The sequence below is a fragment of the Hibiscus syriacus genome, unplaced genomic scaffold (genome assembly GCF_006381635.1).
Source record: "Hibiscus syriacus cultivar Baekdansim isolate YM2019G1 unplaced genomic scaffold, ASM638163v2 tig00113411_pilon, whole genome shotgun sequence".
Lineage (NCBI taxonomy): Eukaryota > Viridiplantae > Streptophyta > Magnoliopsida > Malvales > Malvaceae > Hibiscus > Hibiscus syriacus.
This window is the reverse complement of record NW_024063460.1, coordinates 37,998-60,200: the sequence shown is the minus strand read 5'-3', so window position 1 is coordinate 60,200 and position 22,203 is coordinate 37,998. Positions and strand designations below refer to the sequence as shown.

Here is a 22,203-nt window from a genome sequence, read left to right as displayed (position 1 = left end):
TTGTGACCGTTTTGACGGTTTTTTTCTTTAAAAATTACCATTTTACCACCCTAAACATGTATAAATAGGTTGGGGATGTATTTGGTTGATTACAAATTCCTCAAATCTTATTACACCACTTAAACATCTCTCAAATCTTACTTTTGTAATTTTTTGTTCATCATGAGTAACACGGCTGAATCTTCCGTCGGGGGAAACCTTGAAGTCGTGAGAGTGATCGAACACACTCGAAACAAAGACATTTGGGATCACTACGATTTATGTGAGATGTCAAATGGCTCGAGGAGGGCGCGTTGTAAACTTTGTCTAAAGTTTCTTGCATCGGAAGGAAACACAACGTTGAAGAACCATTTGACAAAATCATGCAAGGCACTTCGCTCAAGATCGGATCCTAGTCAATCGAATCTTACACCGCAAGGTGGTGTTTTTGTTTACGACAACGAAAAATTACGAGAAGCGTTTACAAAGTTCGTGATTACAAAGCATTGCCGTTCGACCACTTTGATGATGAATATTTCACGACAACAATTCAACAACTAATGCAACCACGTTATACTCAAGTAAGTCGTACTACCCTTAGAAGAGATGCTATAAAAATGTGGCGTACGGCGAGGGAAAAAATGATTTTAGGATTCCAAGAACACCGTTATGGTGTGTCGCTTACATGTGACGTTTGGAGTTCCCCTCATAATACCGGAAATTCTTTTTTAGCCGTTACGTCACATTGGTTAGATCAAGATAATTGGCAAATGATGAAAAGAACAATCGCGTTTGAATTATTCGGTGAGCCGCATACCGGTGTTAATTTATTTACACTTTTAAAAAGGGTAATTTGTCTTTATAAATTAGAAAATAAAGTATTTTCTATATCCTTTGATAATGCATCGAATAATACAAACGCGGTTCCAAGATTGAAAATATTACTTTCACCGATTTTAGACGGTGCGTTTTTTCATACCCGTTGCGTTGCACACATAATTAATTTATCCGTGCAAGCCGGTTTGGAGGTTATTGAGCCGATTAGATTAGAATTCAAAACAATGATAAAATCGGTTCTTTGTAACAACAACAAAAGACTAAATGATTATAAACGATTTTGTAAGTCCGTTAATAAAAAAGCTTTGGGTCCTAATTTGGATTGTCCAACTCGTTGGAACTCAACTTAGATGATGATGCATACTGCCTTAAGGCAAAGGGAAACATTGCAAACATTTCACGATCGGCTTTTCGATAGGGGTCATGTCCCAAACATTTATCCGGATTCGAGTTGGGAAACTATAGCCAAAATAACCGATTTGCTTGAGGTTTTTAAAAATGCAACAACTTTTTTATCCGGTGTTTATTACCCTACTAGCCCGTTGGTTCTTAATCAAATATTTTTGTTGGCTACCCGACTAAATGACTTTGAATTTGAAACCGAAGTTTTTCAAGAAATTGGCTTTGCAATGAAGGAAAAACTTTTAAATATTTTAAGGAGATTCCCCCCATTTTTACTTGTGCCGCCGCTTTAAACCCAACGTTAAATGTTGGTGGGGTTGAAACACTAATTGAACAAATTGCGTTTGCTTTTAATCTAACCGATGATGAACCCAACTTTGTCCAAAACCAAATAAATTATTTTAACAAATGTTTTCGAGACATGTTTGCAATTTATTTAAATAAATACGGATCAAGTAGTGTAATACACGATCAAATGAGAATGAATGCGGAATCATCTAGTAGACGTCCAAGTAACATAAATTTGAATCTTTTTAACACTCTTGTAAATTCCCAATCCAAACGATCACGTACTACCACCCCAAGTAGCGAGTTGGGAAATTATATGTCATGCGATTTTCTATCAAAAATGACATTTGAAGAGTTTGAAAGTTTGGATATTTTGGCTTGGTGGAAAGAAAAGGAAGCACAATTTCCGATTCTAGCCGCCATGGCCCGTGATTTACTAACCGTCCAAGCTTCTACGGTAGCTTCGGAATCCGCTTTTTCTGTTAGTGGCAGGGTTATATCGCAACGGAGATCAAGACTAAGTCTCGAGTCGGTGGAAGTATGCATTTGTTTAAAGGATTATTTGGATGGAGCGGCTCGTAAGCAACATATCACCACCCTAGAAGATGCAATTGATGCCGATTTGGAAGCAAACTTACACATTGAAGAAGTCGAACTTGGAATATCCCCTCCAAACGAAGAAGGCGAAGATGATGAAGAAGAGATGGCAATGTAGTTTATTTTATAACTTTATTTCAATTATCGTAAACTTTGTTTCAATTATCGAACTTGAAGTTTTTAAGTATTTGAATTTATCGAACTTGGAAGTTTTTAAGTATTTGAATTTATCAAACTTGGAAGTATTTAAGTATTTTAATTATGTTGAGTTAATTAAGTATTTCAATTAAGTATTTGAATTTATCGAACTTGAGGTTTGATGCTTTCTCTTTGATTCTCTCTTGATTCTAGTTGTTTGATGTTTCTTGTCTTTGATCAATGGCTTCTAAGCTTGCTTAAATACACCTTGAATCACTTCTGAACGTTAGTGATAATTAATGAAGATAATATAGCCGTTTAAGTGTGAAAACATTTAATAAAAATGCTTGGAGCGTGGGGGAATCGGTACCCTCTCATAGGGAATCGGTTCCCTAAGTGTAAAATTCAAATATTTCGACCGTTGAATAGGGGGAATCGGTACCCCCTATGGGGGAATCGGTTCCCTCCGAGCATTATGGAAATATCGGAGCTAAACCATTCAGTGAGGAATCGGTACCCCCTTGGGGGGGAATCGGTTCCCTATGAGTAATCTGGAATATTAAAATCGGTTTTTTTATAACCGGTTTTTTAAAAAACCGATTTTTTTAAAATCGAAACCGGTTACACCGGTTAGGATATCCGGCCCTCCAAACCGGTTAAAAACTGAACCGGTTATTTTATAAACCGGTTTTTTTCTATGAGAAAAAACCGGATCGGATAAAAACCGATCCGGATCGGATTGAAATCCGACAAATGTTCATCTCTAGTTAAGGTGGTGTGATGCATATAATAATAGGAATTAATGCATTATTTTTCGAATTGAATAAAAAGCACTTTCCTTTTGACCAAATACAAATTTTTTATGTGATAAAAATAAATATTTATTTGACTTATTCTATAGAAACATGGGTAAAGGAGCACAAATAATTATGTTTTAATTATATGTTGTCGTCATAATGAATTCTATAATTGGCGTAGTAGGTGGACTTTATAATTGGTTGTTTTATTTTAATAGATTGATTGGCTTTATAACTCTACCGCAGGTTGAATTGTATGTTATTTTATCATCAGTTGTATTGCGTAAATTTATGAATTTGAATATCTTTATTTTTGTTTTTGAAAATAGGATTATAATATATTCGTTAACTAAATAAAAGTAACATCAGTGTATAAACTTGAAGAGCAGCCAACGAATATCTTTCAATTTAAATTAATTGTGTATAAACTGTTAAGTTGATAACTGATACGAGGGTTGTTTACGTTTTTATATGGTTGATTTGAAGATTTTTCAATTTGAGAGAGAAAATTTAAGCAAAGAAAGTTAAACAGGTTTGATGTGAAATTAATATCAGATTAACAAACTCTTTAAAGTTGATTGATATCTAATGCTATTCTCTTGCAATATTCACAGTTTTACAAATAGAAATTATATTTTTTAGTCTTCATTAAATGATATTTTTTTAACTATGGGCTTTTATCTCACTTTTATTAAATAAAATAAACAATCGCATAAATTGAATCGCAAAATAAGAATATAATAGAAAAATGGTGGATGATGAAACATATAAACATAATAAAAGAAGCGATGTGAAAGAAAATATTATTTTTACCCTCAATTCCAAAGCTTCATAAACCAAAAAAAAAAAAAAACCGGACACGAACGACTATTAGGATGGCAGAAACGTCAAAGAGTAAAAAGTAAAAGGACAATATCGTCAATGGAGTTAATTTTGTGTTCCCCTTCCTGAAATTTCAAAAGCCTCTCAAAATTTCCGTTTTGGATCCCCGCCTTTCTGAATCTCGTTTTTCCCTCTTCCCCCCCCAACCTCCCTCTTCATAATCATCTCTAAATCTCCATTTCTACATCCAACGGGCTCTTATTCTGCATATCAAAACTTGTTGTTGTGGCGACACGCAACGTTCAGATTCCCTGCGATGGCGACGGCGCGTGCATGAGTTGCAAGGTTACCCCTCCGATGGAGGAAACCATCACTTGCTGCACATGCGCCACTCCTTGGCACGTGGCCTGCTTAGATTCTCCGCCCGAAACCATAGCCTATACTTTGCAATGGCAGTGTCCTGACTGCTCCGGCGACCCTCTTCCCTCGGCCGCTGTCTCCGTAGATGGAAGCTCCGGCAAGCTCTTTGCTGCGATAATTGCAATAGAGGCCGATGAGTCGTTGACGGAGAAGGAGAAGGAGAGGAAGAGGCAAGTTCTGCTCAGTGAGAGAGTTGAAGAAGACGGAGATAAAGGGGAAGGAAAGGAGAAGCAAAAGGAAAGCTCTGTCTTGGATGTTCTTGATGGAAGCATAAACTGCTCGTTTTGCATGCAGCTGCCTGACAGACCTGTTACGGTTCGTTTTCTATTTTTCCTGTTCTTTTTCTATGTTTCCGGGAATCGTTAATTTCCTGCCTATTTCAAGACATTAACTAATTTATCCTATATTTTTCCCTATGTGTTATTTTTTTGTTATTTTTATCATTTACCTTTTTAAAATTTGAAAGCGGTTACTGCATTTAGATACGAGTATTTAGTAGTTTTTGCACTTTTAATATAGTGCATAGCTAACAGCTAAATATAATCTTAGATTTTAACTTCACATCATGTATTATTTGTTTGAAATGTTCGATTGGAAAACTCAATTACCGTTCAGATTTAATATTATTCTTAGTTTGAAAAGGCAAATCTAGTTTTCAGATTACGTAGTGCTGCCGTTTCAAGCAGCATTTCATATTATATTTTTTTATTATCTAGTCTTGTTAGTCTGTTAGTGTGTACTATTGAAACTGGTTTGTTTTGCAATTTGAGTGGATTATATTACATTTTAGAAGGATGAAATATAACTGCCATTTCAATGGGATGATATTATGTTCTTATTTAAAGCCAGTCAAGTGTTTAGATTACTTTTTGATGGACAATTCATTTAGATCACCCCATTAAGGGTGAAATGATTACCTTTAATGAGAATTATATACTGATACAGGTCTTGTTCATGTTGTTTCAGACACCGTGTGGCCACAATTTCTGCCTTAAATGCTTCCAGAAATGGATAGGCCAAGGAAAGCATACTTGTGCAAAATGCCGGTCAACAATTCCTGCTAAAATGGCAAGCCATCCTCGGATTAATTCCACACTTGTATCTGTTATCAGAATGGCAAAGCTATCGAATTCAAATGTTGCAGCTGGGCCTCTAAAAGTTTACCATTTTATACACAACCAAGATCAACCAGACAAGGCTTTCACTACAGAGCGAGCCAAAAAAACTGGGAAAGCAAATGCTGCTAGTGGGAAGATATTTGAGACTGTGCCACCTGATCATTTTGGACCTATCACTGCTGAAAATGACCCAGCTAGAAATCAGGGAGTCCTTGTTGGTGAACGTTGGGAAGACAGGTTAGAATGCCGACAATGGGGTGCTCACCTCCCACATGTTTCTGGTATTGCTGGCCAGTCAAACTATGGTGCACAGTCAGTGGCACTCTCTGGAGGTTATGAGGATGACGGGGATCATGGAGAGTGGTTTCTCTACACTGGAAGGTTTGTTATAAATGTTACTGTCATGCTACCTCTTCATTTGCATCACACTTGCTTATAAAGGATAGTAGATTTGTAAATGTTTGGTTCAGTTTATGTTGATGCTTAGTTAATTAATACTTTATCCAAGAACAATTGATTATATAGGGTCAAGATGACTTAATCTTTTTGCCTTTACCATAGAGTCTACTTGATTTCGTGGAATGAAAGTTGAGAGTGTTAACTCTCTATTGGCTTTTGCTAGGAGCCTAGGAGGCCTGCATGTAAATATTCCTTGTCTTTTCCAAGATTCCATGGGTTCATTGTAATATTTAATGTTGCACATCATAGTGTAGCTAATGACCACAAGATAAGAAAGAATGGTAGATAAGCATGGTTGATGTAGATTCAGTTATTATTTTACATTGAAAGCAGTCACTGTTTTTATGGGTTCTGAAAGAACCTAAGGATCTATCCTGCTGCATATATAGCATTCTGGTATCATTCAAAACTTCTGTCAATAAACCTTTTCCTTGTAAGCTGAAGAAGCTTATCTATTGATGGTTATATATATATATATATAGGAATTTGAAAGTTGTTTGTTTTTATTTATCTTAATGACAGTGGAGGTAGAGATCTTAGTGGAAATAAGCGAACAAGCAAGGAACAGTCATTTGACCAAAAATTTGACATGGTTACCCTGTTCGAGTTGTAAGGCAAGTCATTACTTGAAGATTAACTCTCTTTGTTCCTGTACGTGGTTTTCTTATAATATAGAAGGGGTTTTTGGAACTTAATTAATAAGTTGCATTTTAGTTCAATGGTTTGGGAGGCTATATATTCTTTTTCCTGATTTACCAGGACACGCTGTTTTAGCTAGTTGCTTGAGTCTATAGACTTGATGCAATAGTCTACTTGATTTGGCTTGGTAAAAGCCTGTGTCTTGATATATAGGTCACACAAAGAAAAACGATCTTCATATGCTCTGGAGAGGGGTTAGATATGATGGAGTCTATAGGATTGAAAAATGTTGGCGGAAGGTTGGAATGCAGGTGCCTTGTTTCTACCACCCACATCAAAGTTGTCTGCTACTTTAAGCTTTTGCAACTTAATTTTCTGATATCATTTTCTCATTTAGGGTTTTAAAGTTTGCCGGTATTTGTTTGTAAGATGTGACAATGAGCCTGCCCCATGGGCAAGGTTAGTGCCTCTAATATGATTAATTTGCCTCCAGCCCTCTTTTTTCTTTTCTGCTAAGATTACTTTGAACTTTACTGCAGCGACGAGCATGGGGATAAACCAAGGCCCTTACCAGCTATTCCTGAGCTGAAGAAAGCAATTGATATATTTGAGAGAAAGGAAAGTTCATCATGGGAATTTGAGGTAAGTGATGCAGTTTCTAATGATTAATTTCTTTATTGTAATGTTTAAATTATGAGTGAGGTTTTATCTGGTTGGTAGAAACCACTGATGACATCATTATGAATATATCTTGTGTTGAATAACTTATTTAAGTTTTGGAAACTATAAATATCAATTCATGAAGCAATGTTATTAGTGAACTAGTGAAACTCCTAATCTCCCTTTTGTGTGGTTGATCTATGTCATCATCTACAATCTGATTCCTCTTCCTATAAGCTTTATGTTTTTCTACTATGCTTATGTTCAAAATTCAATCAGGAGGAAGACTGTCGTTGGAAGTGGAAAATATCTCCGCCTCCAAGCAAAAAGCCGGTGAATGCTGCTGACCTAGAAGAAAGGAAAAGGGCAAGGAAGCTTATACGGAGAGCACATAATACAAGCATAAGAGAGAGACTTCTGAAAGGTTTTTCTCATCTCACGAACTATCGTCTTTGACAGTCTTGCCCTATTTTGCATGTTGTACGTTGGCTTGTAACTAAAATGAGATACGGCTTGTTTTGGTTGGGATATGATAAAAACCCCAAAATGCAAATTAGCATAATTCTCCCCCTCCCCCAAGAGAGTTATGTGTTGACTTAATGTTCTTTTACATGCAGAGTTTAGTTGTCAGATCTGTCGGGAAGTTATGAATCTCCCAGTTACAACTCCTTGTGCCCACAACTTCTGCAAGTCTTGTTTTGAAGATGCATTTGCCGGTAAGACAGCCGTAAGAGAGAGGAGCAGAGGTGGTCGGTCACTTAGAGCACAAAAGAATGTCCTGCAGTGCCCTTCTTGCCCAACTAATATCTCTGATTTTCTTCAAAACCTTCAGGTGCGGCATGCATTTGCACTTCTTTCCACCCAATTCCCCCAGTCCAGAAATTGAAAAATAGATTGAGGTTACTTGCTGGATGTATGTAGTAAATTTGAATGTATTTATGAATTAAAATTGTCAGATCAACCGAGAATTGATGGATGTGATTGAGTCATTGAAACAAAAGAGCGAGGAGTAGAATCAGAAGGCCGGTGATGAGTCGAGTGAAGAACAGATGGATGAGTTGGAGGAAAATGGTGATCCACCTGAAAGAAGTAGCAAGAGGATGAAAGTGGATGATGCTGAAGCAGGCGTTAATAAGAATGACTCTCCATCAAGCACCCTCCAGGTGCAATCTTCTGAATGACATGTTTACTGACAACTTTTAATACATAGTTTGAGGTGTGTGTTTTTTTCCAACTAGTTTACTGCGGTGGTTCAATTCAACGACCTTTTTGTTATGCTTGGTTAGGATTAAACTTACGATTGCAAAATTTTCTCCCTCCTTTGCCCACCATTTTTGTTTTAATTTCAGGCCCTTCAATGAAAATCTGACAAGAGCATATTAGTCCACTGTCCACATGGATATTGAAATTTCAATTTGATACAGAAACCAATAACGACTGAGCCCAAAACCCAGCTTGGCATTCAGATCATAGACAATGGCTCTAAATAAAATTGAAAACCCAATGGCCCTAAGTAAAATTGAATGAGACCTTATTTGGTAATTACAACGATTTTCTTATTAAATCTGAAATTGAATTGGGACAGAATTTTAAGAGTCATAAATAGTCAATAAACTAATGATGTTTCGTTCAATTTTTTTTAAATTCAATAATTATTTTGTATTATTTAAAAAATTAGCGATCAAAATAATTATTTAAAAATTAGTGAACTTTATGTGTAATAAAATGATTAAGTCCGTTTAATAACGTTGAAGAGTTAAAGACAAATGTCACCGGGAAAATCCGTTCCTTGAGAGACACGTTGTCGTGCTTGGCAAATACGCGAATAGAATAGAATCACATACATTCTGTGTAAATATATAACCCCACCCAGTTTTGTAGCTTTGTTTTATCTTACGCTACAAAAGCTCCTCCTCTCTTTTCCATTTGCCACAAAACCCTAGCATCTGTATACATTTTCATCTCCCCTCGGTATCCATGGGTATGTCTCTGCATCTCTCTTTCCTTTTCCTTTGTTGATTTTCTGGTTCTATGTTTAGTTTCACTCTCAGTATTGATTTTTTTATTCCTTAATTATCCACCGGTTCCATTTCTCGTTGATGATTGTTTGAGTTTTGATTTGGTTGTTTACAAAAAGTTTGTATGAATTGAATTTGTAGTTCCTCAAGGCGTTTTACGAGATGAGCGTTTTCGTTTTCGGATTATTGGGATGTTTAGGCTTTTAAAGTATGAAATGGATTGAACTTAAGTTGATGAATTAATATTACATCTGCTTGAGTAGGGATATAAATTTGTAAGAAAATTATTTGCAATAATAAACCAACACAAGCCTTAATCTCAATATATTTGGGTGTTAACCGCAAGAACAAAAAGGCCATATCATGATTTATTGCTTCAAATGATATTATTTTTGCTCCCTTCAATTTTTTTACGTGAGCAACATCGATCGGTTTCATCCTTCTAACATGTGCTTCCCTGGGGCTGCGTCTTATGTAGTCAAACTACAACAAACGGATTTATTGTAGACTTTATAAGAAATTTGTTTATAATAATTGTCTTTACTTCTTAACACTCGTTGTGTGGGGCAGTTGTGAACATTGGTAATTATTGGAATTAACGTGTCCAAGATTCTCTGTTTTTTGAATTGATTGGTAGATATTGAGGTTGAGATCGGTGAATTGCAGCTTGACTCTGCAGGTAGTACACTGTTATTATATACGAATTAGAGATTTTTTCCCTCTTCTCTCTCTTCCCTCCTCCTCCTCTTCTTTTTTGAGTTCTATTATTGATTCTTAACAGAAGATAATAATGGTTTGATCAATCCTGAAGATGCAGAATCGGAGGAAGTTGAAATGACAGATAAGGTGGAGAAGGAAGGCTGGTTGTATCCTTGAATTTTGTATTTATGGTGGTCCTTGTCTTGTTATGCTACTGAAGGTAGTTGAGATGAAGAGAATTAGGGAGATTAGAGGAGGCAAGATTGTCATGTGGAAATTCATCTAATAATTTCAATATTAATGTTTTTTTTAGTTATATTTTCTGCTCTCTATAAGATGCTCTGATTATTTTTTATATCCATGAAATTTTTTTGTTTCTCATTCGAGTTTTATTCAGAAAATGATTGATATCTTTGCTGTTGGTTTTCAGGTATGAAGGATGAGGTTCACAGAAAACCTCAGCTCTCAAAAGGTTGTTTTCCTTCTCTCTACCTTCCTGGGTTATGTGTATTGTTTCTTTCACTTCAGTAGTCTAATCGTCAACGTCTCAGTTTTAATTTGGTTTTGCAGTAAAACAAAAGGAAGCAGCTGCTGTGAAGGATGCTAAAGCAGTGGATGAAATGGAAAAAGAGAAGAAGCGCCACTTGAATGTTGTGTTTATTGGTCATGTTGGTAGGTATTACTATTTCATAATTTTGTTAAAGTTGGGTTGCATTACATATTAATTCTATTGTGAGCTTATGCTAAGCTATGGAAACTGTTCAAAACTGCATCACCTCTCAATACCCTTATTTATTATTTGTTTTGTTTCTATTTTATTTGGTTTGTAGATGCCGGTAAGTCAACAACTGGAGGCCAGATACTCTTACTCAGTGGTCAGGTTGATGACCGTACAATCCAGAAGTATGAGAAAGAAGCAAAGGATAAAAGTAGAGAAAGCTGGAGAGCTATAGGCTTGGTTAATAACTTAGGTAGTTTAAATCAGTGCTGTTCCTTTTACATTTTTCTAAAGAGCATGCCAATACTGGGAGTTGGGCTTTTATATAAACTTGTTTGAAGGTATTGCTATATTAGTATACTATGACAATTCCAGTCAGTAACTTCTTTCTCGTTACTGTATCAATTACTGATCAATTGCCTATAGTTGTCCTGCATGAAAAAGGTGAATGGTGAGACGTGAGTTAGCCATTACAGTTATGGAAATGTGGATGTTCTTTTTCCTGCTGGTCCTAATTTACATGTAAAAATTCTAACTCATAAAAGCATGGATTCAAAGTCAATATGCAATCTAGATCAAATGCGGTATTATTACAATTTAACCATGACTTGGTGAGCCTGTCTAGATGCACTATTCTCAAGTAGTTTAAGATTTAATATAGCATTAGCCTGATGTAAAGTGGAGAGAATTATGAGTTGTCTCTAGTGTGTGGCATTTTAAATGATTTTACTCATTGCTCATCCAAGCAAAGGTAAGGTTACATTTAAGATTATATATAGTAAAGATGTAATTTCATGAAGGAAATTATAGTGATTGAATCCATTTTTTGTTGATACTGTTAATCAAATTGGAAACTATTTCCTTTTTCTCTTTTTCTTGGATGCTTTAAGTACTGACTTATTTTGTCTATTTATACCTATTTTTCTTGATTTTGAAGATTAAAGTATATATCAGAATGTCATTTCTATTTTCAATGTGCAAATTCATTTTTGCATTTTCTCTTTTGAGAGTTCTATCAATTTACTAAAATTACTTCCAATAGCCTTGCAGTTTTTTGAATGAAAAAAAAATAGTTCTATTGATGTCAGAATTGTTCACTCTGTCTCTTTTGATATGCATGCACATACCTATACCTAAAATTATCCTAATTCTCTACTTATCATAATGACAAACAAGAATGGCGGACATTTGGAGGATTTTTTAGCTATTCCATTATCTGATTTAACTGTTTTCCATGACTCAGGTATATGGCATATATTATGGACACTAATGAAGAGGAGAGAGTTAATGTATTGTATAACGAGAAAATGCTATTGCAACTTTGAGAATGTGTAGATAGTATTTCTCGATAGATTTTTGTTATACTATCTTCATTTATCCGTGATTAATTTAAACAATTGTTTATCTGAGAGTTAACTAAAACTTGGATTATTTATTGTAGGGTAAAACTGTTGAGGTTGGAAGAGCACATTTTGAAACTGACAACTAGATTTACTATTTTGGATGCACCAGTAAGGAGATTGCTGTGGAACTCTATTGTTATTATTTTTACACTTAAATTTATCCTGTCTTATATTCGCCATTTAATTGATTGTAGGATAGGTTGTTAGCTTTTATTTTACTATTTTATTTTGTAAAATTGAGATATTTTCTGGGACCTTTTTGTGACTTCGTTGGACTGCTTTCTTTAGCACATATTTTACACTTTAGAACACTATTCATAATTTAAAGAGACAAAGCAATACCAAATATGAAGTGTTTCCTCACATGTTTCAATTCATTAAATATTTGTAGCGTGTACTTGCAAGTAATTTACTTATATCTGATCAAGAATGAAGCAGAAAAAAATATATTATTTGCTTCTTCCTTTTTAATTATTAAGACTGACTATAGCTTTGCGTGGACTACTTAGGGTCACAAAAGTTATGTTCCTAATATGATCAGTGGGGCATCCCAAGCTGATATTGGTGTGTTGGTAAGTTAGATCCAGTATCTTTAATGCCTTATATAATATCCAGACTGCGTGTTTTGGATTTTTAAATATCCTCTGTCTCTTGATTAGGTGATTTCTGCTCGCAAAGGGGAATTTGAAACTGGCTATGAGAAGGGTGGGCAGACCTGTGAACATGTTCAATTGGCAAAGACTTTGGGTGTTGCAAAGCTACTTGTAGTAGTTAATAAGATGGATGAGCACACTGTCAACTGGTCTAAAGAAAGGTGTTTTCCATGTCTGTCATTACTATTCTTAGCTTCTTTGCTACCTTTTCTGTGGATTTTCATGTTATTGATAGATGTCTTATTCTTCAGGTATGTTGAAATTGAGTCAAAGATGACACCTTTTCTGAAGTCTTCAGGCTACAATGTGAAGAAAGGTATTTGAAATGTTGTTATTTAAGAGCTTGCAAGTTGCAATATTTTCTTGATGTTTTCAAGCTTGTAGAATTGTTCGTTTATGTCACTGTAATAGTGAGATAAGAACAACTTAACTGTGCAGAGGAACTGGAGAAGCTAACAAATGAACTTTGAGTTTATGTAACACGTATATGGTTAATTATGTGATTGGACTTGTCCTCTACCGTCCAGATTCATATATAGTAGGTTATTTAGTCTGATATGTCAGCACAGAACTCTGCAATTGTCTTATACCTTTTTTTACAATGCTGTTTAGCTAGTCAGCCAAGCTATTGTTTTATCTAATTATGAAGCAAAACACTTGCTGTAAGTTTGTCTAGGAAACTTAGGCTCTATTTGAGAAATTAGAATTTATCAGAATATTTTGGCACTGAAATTATGGACCTAGACACAAATAATTGCTGTTATCTTGCCTAATTTTAAAGTGAGCTTATATCTAATTAGGATTTGTCTCCTTAAATGCCTGATTGACATATCATGCTCTTTCTGTCCTGCTCTTAATAGATTCAGATATACCATGCATGTTTATGTTGGTGAGGATTATATTCCCGCTTTATGGTCTTGATTAATTTGCTGAGCATATAATTAGTTCTTTAAAGCCGGTTATATTTGATTGATTCTTGTTTGAACTTACAGATGTTCAGTTCCTACCAATATCTGGTCCTGTTGGTTTAAACATGAAAATAAGAATGGATAAGAGCATATGTCCTTGGTGGAATGGCCCCTGCCTATTCGAATCCCTTGATCGTATTGAAGTTCCTCTCAGAGATCCCAAAGGTCCATTTAGGTATTGATCTATAGCCTCCTTCCTTGGCAAGACTACTGCCAGCACAAAATTTGTGTTTGGTTCTAGCTCCTGCCATCTTCAACTTACGCACAGCCAAATTCTTGGTATCTTATTGTATGACATATCTGTTGATTTGTTATCAACTCTATAGGATGCCTATAATTGACAAGTTCAAAGACTTGGGAACAGTTGTTATGGGGAAGGTAGAATCTGGAAGTGTGCTTGAGGGCGATTCCTTATTGGTTATGCCAAACAAGGTGCTTTATCTTTGGACCTTTATTATATTTAGGATTATTATTTGATATACTTGGCATCATCTGAACGCTGCTTGTGGAATTATTTTTCTCCATCGGTAGCATATCAAATAATAGCTTTTTAATTTGTGTTTGTTCATAATTCTTCTCTAAAAATTGGGGATTGAGGGTTTTATGCATGTATTGCAGGCTCAAGTGAAAGTTGTAGGTGTATATTGTGATGAAAATAAGGTTAGGTGTGCGGGACCTGGTGAAAATTTATGGATTAGATTATCCGGGATCGAAGAAGAGGACATATTGTCAGGTTTTGTCTTGTCAAGTATTGGTAAGTTTCCCTTGAATGGTGTTTTGGGAGAACTTTTACATTTCCTTTCTATTGTTTGAAGTTGTTTTATTTTTGCATCGGTGTTGGGGCAATTCATAATTCTGACTGCCAGAGGTCTCTCACGGAAGTTGCTCTCAACCTGGCGTTGGGGGCAGCCTACTATCCTACCTCCCTTATCTCATTACATATGGGAATAGGGTCAGCTAATTACAATGTTGGGGCTTAATATTAATTTTGCTTGATGCAGCAAAACCGATACCTGCTGTCACCGAATTTACAGCCCAGCTGCAGATTCTTGAGTTGCTTGAGAATGTATGCATGAATTTCTGTTTTACTTATTCAATAAACTCGATACATTTCAAGCATAATGATTGTGGATGTTCTACTTTTTAGGCTATTTTTACAGCGGGATATAAGGCTGTCTTGTACATTCATTCGATTGTTGAGGAATGCGAGATAGTTGAAATATTACAGCAAATTGATCCGAAGACTAGAAAGCCCATGAAAAAAAGTTCTTTTTGTGAAGAATGGTGCTGTTGTTGTTTGTCGTGTTCAGGTTTGGGATTCTTTTAATACACCAAATTGGGTGTGTTTTTGTCCATCGATTTTTTTTTTCTTCATGAACACAGAAGAGTATCTTTTTATTTTTTTGTAGGAGAGAGGGAGGGGGGTTTAATTAATTGTCAAGGGTATGAAATAGGGTATTGTGGACATTGATCCAAATGATTATCGTCTAGCAGCTCCTGTCTTCCTTCCAAAGGAGAGGAAAATAGAAATAGTAGCATAGACATATTAACATACTAGTTTGACTGATTCTCTACTCTCTTCCCCCCAATGGTGCTTAATTCTTTATTCAATTAATTGAAGAAATTGATCTCCATTTGTGTTGGACTTTATAAATACTCTCTCTTTATTCTTCTTAGGTTAACAACACAATTTGTGTGGAGAAATTCTCAGATTTTCCTCAACTCGGGAGGTTCACTCTTCTCACTGAAGGTAACGAGAAGGTTTTGTTTGTTTGTTGTTTTTCCAAATAAATTATTGCTCTCTTGAAGGGGGCTGTCGGTCTTGAGAATTGTTGTTGTATCCACAGGAAAAACCATCGCAGTGGGAAAAGTCACCGATACTTAAAACAATTTTGGTCTTAGAGGTGGGAGTCATTGCGAATGTGTTATTATTATTTTCCATTCGCTCAAGGGGATTGCACTAACACATATTCCTAATTTACCTTGTTGATAGATACAAACTCGTACGCCTAATCCAATGGCAGCACAGAAGAGCGGAGTTGAGATAGGCTCACCATCACCGGCAACTCGTATGAATAGTTCCTTTAGATATAATCACGTCTGATAATGTAGTAGTAATAGTTGTATTATGGGAAGATGATATGATTACTGATGCTGCTCCGATTATGCTTTTATGGGTAGCAGATGATACGAGGTGGGTGTATAGTATAGCATAGTGTAGTAGTGCTTTCAATAATAACACACCATGGGGCGTGCTAAAATAAACATAAGAAAATCACAGTATGCGTCTACCTCCCAGTTTGTTCCAATGCCAACACAGTTATTCTTACCACATGAAACCAACAAGAAGACATTGTTCCATTTGGAGATTGAGGTGGCCAATGACATGGATTAATCTCTCATTTAAAAATAAAACTAAATAATAAATATTCTTTTCTATATAGATTAATGTAACGCATTATTGGATAACTTTTTTGTTATATTTTAATATCCTATGTAAATACAAATACAGATTTATGATAATAATAATGATAGTGATAATTTATTTTTAACTAATCAATATCTATCATTGAAAAAGCAAAGAAGATGGCCATCATTAAAAATAGGGTAAATTACACGATTATTATTTATACTATTACTACTATTCCACTTTAATATTTAAACTTTGCTTTTTTTAAAATCATACTGAGCATTTAATTAGAAAATAATAATACTTTTTATGAATAATTATTCTAGTTAATGGTATATTTTTTACAAACATATTAAAATAATAATAATAATATTTTTTTAATTAACATCCTAAAAAATAAGTTTAAGAGTTACTTTTACATTTTACATTTGTAGTAGACTCAATTTATCATTTTTGTTCGTATTTCAATTTAACCCTCGAAGTAGTTTAACTACATCATCTAAACACTAAACAATAATAAATATTTTAAACATTGATTCAATTAAATAACTTTGAGGGTTAAATTAATGCGAAAATATCATAAGATCAAAAGTGCTAATTTAATTCTATTATAGGGACAAAAGTAGTGTAACACCCTTAACCTGCATTTATACACGGATACAAGTTAAGGATGTCACAAAGATTCTATACCCTTAACCTGTTTGAAACCGATAAAATTTTGTTACTTCTAAAATTTTCAGATTTATCGTTTATCATATACTATTTAATCACATAAATTCATAATGATATATTTTAATTTCAAATTTACATCCGATCTCGCACAGTACATGGGCAATTTAATACTATTTCATATCATAATTTAAAAATGTCTAATTTAAAATTTAATCGATTAATCTTTGTAATATAATATTTTACTACACTCATACATAACCACTTAGTATGTAACACTCATTTCCCGTATACGTCCCCGTACATGAGTCACAGATGTCACATGACTTTTAAAACATTTTCGTACTTGAAAACCCGTAAAATTTTATTTCTTTAAATAAACAGTTTAATAATATAGTTTATAAAACATTCTTCAACTACTAATATATAAAATAACGTTTAAAAATCCATTAAACAGTAGTTTAAGTTCAAACGTAATATAATACTACAACCAAATACCAAGTATCTTATAAGTGCATCAGAACATATCTAAGTACATGCCAACTAGTAATATCAAAATAAACATCTAGAGATGTCATAATGTTACTAATGAGGCAACCCTGACATGTGATATCAATTGCACTCCTCACTCTGATTCATACAATAAACCTACGCGTGAAAATCATCACACGCTAAGTATTTACTTAGTGAGGTATAATAAAACAAATAAGGCATTTTAAAAACATGAGTAAACTATTATAAGATCAAAATACAATTTATCATATAAAATACATAAACGTATAAAAATTGACTTGATAAGCCAAGTTTCCGTCAAATAACCCGTGAAACAATATTTAGTATGCCCAACATACCTATCAATCGATATATTCAAAAGTACTCATTCATAGCCCAATGTATGTCAAATAAGAATGCAAGGTACTTGAGTTGCACATAAGTGCTAAAAGAAAGTATAGGTACTATACTAATATATTGAAATGACAATTCACAAACTCGTTATTAATACCATGCATGCACACATAGTGTCGAAAGAACACAAATGTACTGATAAGAAAATGCAATGTATGCATTAAACAAAATCAATCGATGACCACACATAGTGCCGAAAGTACACAAAGGTTTTGATACGAAAATGTAACATATGCATTAAACAAAATTGATCGATAACCATCATACTCCAAGTATGTCAAAATGAACCTATGACTCTCAATGCACATACAATAGGCCTTTAAAGCAAATTCGCATATTAAACATTTATTCTGAAACATTGATAGTTGTTAAAACAATATAAAAGTTCGCCATCTATTTTAGGGCAGTTCATACCCTAAAATTTATTCGTAAAAATCATTTTTCATAAACTTTATGAAAATATTTCAAAATACGATAAAACATGCTTTTATAAAAATATTCGAGGTTGATTCATCGTACATCATCCTCATATCATATAAGTACATAATAAATGCACTCACCTGATATGCCTCATTATTATGCCTTACTATCGAAATCTGATTATTCTTGAACTTTTCCTTGCCTTTCAGTTTGCTCGTATCACGAGTTCGATCACAATCTACACGAGAATCCATACAAATCATATACAAATATAGAATACATATTAGTATCCTTACTAACATTTCATACTTGATAATAATACTCCCAAAAGTACTATGATTTTCGAATTCTTCTAAAACTCATCTTAATTTTTCATTTTATTCATATTGAGCTCTTGTCATTAATTCTTCAATTCAAGACTCAAATAAGCCTAATAATTTAAAACACTAAACTTTCATCCCAAATACCTCAACAATGTCATATTTATCATTTAATCCACTAAATTTCTCAATGTTTACCATTTAGCACTCAAACTTTGTCAACTTTCCAAAATTGCTAAATTTCACATTCTAACTTCAATTCCAGTCCCCCAAATAGAAATTTCCAACATAATACAATAATTATTGAACAATTATACAATAACCCACAACCTTTTCATAATTACCAATTTAGTCCCTCGACTTTCACAAAATTACAGATTGGCCCAGAAAAATTTCTAAGGCTTGTAGAACCTTTCTAATATCATTTCTAAGCCACATGAAATTTTTCACAATTTCCCTCCATCATCTTCCTTAAGGTCGAATGGTTTATGTACCCAAGACTAGGTTTTCATGATTTTACTCGATTTTGATTCGATTCAAGCATGAAATAAACCTCAATTCAACCTTATAAAATCTCTACAATCAAAGCCCTAATAAAATTTCATCATAACATAAACTTCCTCTGTAACACCCATACACTGATGCGGGTGATCGGATCCGATGTGTCACATTAGGGCCACCTAAGCAACCCACAGTAAAAATCCCGGAAAAAATTTAAAATTTCTATTAAAACGTGCAAAATCATAAAACAAATTAAAATTAAAATACAAGTTAAGAAAATCATTCATATACTACAAACAAAATTAAAATCATACACGTTTCAAACTCGGATATAAAAACAGAATATAACATGCCCCCTAATCACATAAACCGTACTCTGCAAGAACGCTGGTGGAACTCTAATACTAATGTCAATAGTTGCACTCGATCAATTCTTTTAACCTGAAATAATGAGTAACAGAGTGAGCTTTAGGAAACTCAGTAATACAGAACTACCAAGTGATACTGAAGGACATGCAAATAATAGGCAAGCATAGTTTTCCTTATTGATTCAGACATCTATAGATTTTTGTGATGAGCTGAGGTCCCACTGATATTTCATCGAGTAAAAACTATGAAGATTTTAGTTCATAAGAACATTCAGCGTACCAAGTTTTTAGGAGATTGGAATAGGATGTCTAGTGTGTTCCAACCAAAACCAGTGTAAATGTACAAATATTTTTTTAAACATTGGCAGTTTAAAACATATTTTTAAAACCATAGTAGAACCCTCCAACCGACCAGCTTTATGCAGTTCCCCTAGAACTGCATCCATAAGGACTTACCCTAAGCACACATCAAAGGAGCCACCAGAAGGGAATGACTTGGGGCCTACCCAAGTGTCTCCTTAGGTGATGTGATCTCAATCAGCCCTAACTTTCGTCTTGATTTGATTAAATCATTGAAGCCCACCAAGGTTGATTCAAGGGGATATCTACCTTACTTCATCATATACATGCTTATTTATGTACTATATTTTATCATATGTTTGTATTTACTTCTTGGGATATGCTTATCATATGATATCATTCATTGCATGAATTTGAATAAGTTTTATTTGTTGCATGACATTCATTGCATTTAATAAGTGTGTTGTTCATTTAATCATGCATTGCATTTAAAGCATCTAGTTCATTTAGGGAAGTAGTTCATTTATGCATATTTAGATCATTTAGTAGGCTACTTTATTCATGCATCTAGTTCATTGAATAAAGTTAGTTCATTAATTAAACTAGATCATTCATCAAACTAGTTCATTTATTAATCTAACTCTTAATTGTTTCATGCATGTTTTCAATTAAAGATTGAATAAAGTTTACATTTGTGTCTAGTTGCATGAGAGAAGTTGAACGGTTTCAACAGATACAAGAATATCAATCAGAATGTCTTCTAATTATGGATGCAATACAGATGTTTTTGGGTCCAATTGTACATTATTACTCTATCTTTTATCTTTCCAAAGTCTTTTGAATCACCTCAATCCGATATCGGGAGCTTGAGTTATGATCGATTTACTAAAGACAGTGCATACTGGAATTTTCATTACGGGAATTTTATACAAGGATGATTTGGATAAGTTTGAGCCAAGGAAGAGTCCTTTCATCTTCTACTAAGAGACAAGCAATTTGGTCATCTTAATTCACCAATTCAAGGCATTCAAGGTTGATGTTATCACCCATTAAAGGCCATTCATGTTCAAGCAAGGGGGCATGCAATAACTAGCATTCAAAACTTAGCAATCAAGGCCTTTATCATCTTTTGAAGGCTGATCATATTCTACAAGGGAACAAGCAATGAAGGCTGATTTATTTCATTTAACCACCAAATTAAGTGATAAAATCAGCAAGGAATTTGAAGAGACAAGCTGATTTGGACATGTAGGATGTCCACATTCATCCTATGACTTCATTTATCCTCTTTTCTTCCATTTGCAAGAAAAACAAGGCAGCCCAAGAGTCACCCCTCCTTTTAGGACGAATCTAAGGCTATAATGATCTCAAATTAAAGTTTAATTCATCCATTTTCAATTTTATGGCCAGCCATAGTCATTTAATTGATCATTTAATTGAATTCAATTGTATTTAGGTGATTATTTTATTTTAATTGTAAAAACTCTTCATATGGTGCCTATCAACAATATAAATAGGCATCTCCATAACATTTTTACTTAGAACTTTTTGCATAATAAAATCTTTGAAAGGTTGCTTTCATTTTAGTTCTTGGATTAGAACTCTATCGGTTTCTTGTCAGTCTTGAAGCCTTCCTCCATTTCATTTTATTATAACGTTGGTTCCTAGCTCACCTATAGCTAGTGGCTCACGTTCTATCCTCTTCCACCTCGATTTTATCATATTATATTTTTGGTTCTTAGCTATATATAACTAACGGGTCATAATCATTCCTTTGAATTTCTATCATCCTCCTTGCCTACTACAACCATCCTTCACCGTTTTCATTACATCCATTCAATCGTTATTAGCTCCACATTTCTTTCATTTGCAAACCACTTCAAATTCATCCACATACTTTTCAATTTCATTCTTTATTTGTTTATCTCATATTCACAACGTTAATTTTACACTTTCAGAATCATTTCAAGCACTGCGTAGTTTCTTACTAGAATCACGATCGGATAACAACGTATATCACTCGAAACACATAATCGAGTTCATATCATTAGGTCCATAAGGATTTACCAGCTTGATCAGAGTTGAACCTCAATACTCCAGAATCCTACCCATACAGTATCCAGCATAAATCAGATTTTACAGTAAACTGTAATATTATGATCGTGATCCAGTAAAATTTCATAAGAGTGACAATGAAATAAATCACATAAATGCCCTCAACTGGTATACCATATGTAGTCTCATAATTAACCCTAATGAGTGCCTTGGGGCCTGAGAGCCTACCCAAGAAAATTTCTCGGGACCTCGGAGCCTACCCAAAGGTCACCTTAGGTATGTAAGGATTTACTAGCTTGATCAGACCTGAACCTCCATACTCCAGCCTACCTAGATAATATCCCAATAAAAAAATTCAAGTAGTAACCAGAAGATTCCATGTCCATAATTCAGGAACGATTATATTTTCCAGTGAAAACATGTAATCAGATAACACATTTCAGGTAACCATAGTTCATAAACCATTAGATTTCATGTTCCATAAATCAAGAACGATTGTATTTTCCAATGAAAATCAGAAATCAGAGGCCACATATCATGTAGTCATATTTCATTTAAAAGTAATTCAAAACATTAGTAAATCTGAAATTTTGTAAAATCACGTTTTAAAACAGATAAAACATTTATATGTCACATAAG

General features: G+C 34.2%; 2 pseudogenes; both read left to right on the top strand.

The window, feature by feature from the left end:
• Positions 1-4,091: 4,091 nt before the first annotated feature.
• LOC120186430 lies at positions 4,092-8,412 on the top strand (annotated as a pseudogene).
• A 607-nt stretch (positions 8,413-9,019) lies between these two features.
• On the top strand, positions 9,020-15,978 carry LOC120186429 (annotated as a pseudogene).
• Positions 15,979-22,203: the final 6,225 nt, after the last annotated feature.